Genomic DNA, 2,355 nt, shown 5'->3' with positions numbered 1-2,355 from the left:
TGTATCATACTCTTAATACTCATATAGTATAGCACATTATCGGCATAGTATCAACCTTAATCATGTTGTTTTTTTATATTACTTTTGACCCATATTGAATTGTTTTCTTTGAGGGACCCCATGTTTCATTCATGTGTTGAGCAGTCATTTACTGAGAGACATTGACTTATTGCTCCCCAGGTGAAAACAATTGATTATGTGCTCACAGGGATACTAAAGGACAGCTGTTTCTTTCTTTCTCCGAAACCAATCCATCTTTCATCCCTCACTACTGCTGTATTTCCTCCTCTTTTCTTCTCTGATGTTCTCCCCCCTTCCTATCCCTTTCTCTTCCCACTTCATATATAAATGCATGTCCACGCTCATTTTTACCACCTTGCACCTCTTTCCCTCAACTTTTATGGAAGAGTGGAGGCCACCCTGTTTGCTTCTCTCATTTGTGTGCGTACATCTGCTGCAGGAGCATTGAACGTGATCAGGAACTCGAAGTTCAGAGGTCAGATAAATAGTTGTCAGGAGGGCCTCATCCCAGGAGAAAAGATATATAAAGAGGAGGAAACAAAGAGAAAGAGAGGGAGAGTATGATTGTTTTATTTAAGAAACACGAAACCGGTTGTGAAATTAGCGTTTAAGCTGAGTACAAGCTCAGCCTTTTCCGTTTCTTCCTCCTTTCAAGCAGACTGTTCCACTATAAGTAAAGTAAAAGTAAAAATCCTGAATAATAATTGTGAGTGTTTTGTCAGTATATTTGAAAGGCCTGTACTACGAAGCAGGATTTTCGCTTAGCGAGCTAACTTCAGGGGAAAACTCTGGGTTTCCGGTCCTACGACGCTGGTTCACTTCTTACCGGCGCTAGATCTCCATGGTAAACTTATGCTGAACGGCTAGCCTGGGGCCTATACTACGAATCAGAATGTTCGTTTAGCCAGCTAACTTCAGGGATTTCCGGTCCTGCAAAGCTGGTTCACTTTTTAGCGGGCTAGATAACTTATGCTTAGCCGCTAGGCCTGCTCCGGAGCAGGATAGGTTGCAGGCTAAGAGATCAACTCAGTGAAAGCACTGCCTGCTGACCAATCAGAGCTCAGTGTGCGGAGTTTAAAAGTGATCAAGTCATATTACAGGAGAAAGGAAATACAGAAAAGCTGCCGTTGAAGGAAAGACGGCCGGCAAAACAATCAACTGACTGTGAACGTGAACATTAATAGAATATCACCTCCCATCTTCAGAGCAATCTGACTATTATAACATTAGCGTTAAGAAAGCATACTTAAATATCTGCCACAACATAAGTAACCGGATCAAAGTAACATTAAGTACAGTCCGCGGCATATCACATCATAATGTATCATATATTTCCTTATCTGAGTCAGCTGAGCCGTATCTGGCCATGCAACACTCACAGTGTCATATACTTCTGCAGTATTATTTTAAGCAACACATTAAGTTGACGAAACACCTCGAGTCAAATGTAATTAAAGTCAGATCGTGTTTTAGACGGGGCAGTGATATCATAAACCCTGTTAATGTACGCATTCAAACACTTTTTCTTTTTACCAGCTGTATTCACCTTGCAGGTGCAACGATATGGCTTTTATCCTGGATACAGCGTTTAAGTCATGGATGTTTAAAGTTGAACTTCTTCATATTTGTCTAATATTATAGTCCACTTTTCATTCAGCAAGTATGACGCTGCGCTGTCAGTACGCTTCTCCATGTTTGTGATTGGTCCAATGTTGCTAACCCCCGCCCCTTTCATGTGAACGTGCGTTTGTTTTGGATTAGGTAGGTAACTCAAACATATCCAGGGTATGTTGAACTGGATCCGTAGTACAGGCCTCTGATCTGCAATAATATCGGAAGGAATCATGTGATCAAATAATAGCCAATAAAACATACATTTTTTTACTAACCAGCACTTTTTTTTTGGTAAAAACGCTGCACATGTTTTGTCATGTTGGTAAATGTTTTTCTAAATGCTTTGCGTGTGTTGTCATGTCATGGAAATCTTTTGGGCCATTGTCCCCTTTAGGCCACCGTAGACGTCATTTTGTCATGGAAGAAAACAAAGAAGTACAATGGAGGGGTTTCAGGCAGTGTGCGGGAGAGAAACTCCCTCTGGTGGAACTTTGGGATTTTAGCCTTTTCAGACCATTTACATGCACCAACACCATAAACACTACAGGAAAGGGAAAACCCCCCATAAAACATAAAGGGGTCCCATTAAGTACATTACTTGAGTACATTTTTTTAGTTTCAATCCACCACTTACTGTAGTAAGAGCTTCAGCTAGTTTAAAAAGGACCGACCTGAAAAATGTACACTTAATGAAAAATGTTGCCTTCAAAAATATATTTC

Source organism: Notothenia rossii (assembly GCF_949606895.1).
Source record: "Notothenia rossii genome assembly, chromosome: 1".
NCBI lineage: Eukaryota > Metazoa > Chordata > Actinopteri > Perciformes > Nototheniidae > Notothenia > Notothenia rossii.
Note: the sequence above shows the minus strand (reverse complement) of the source record.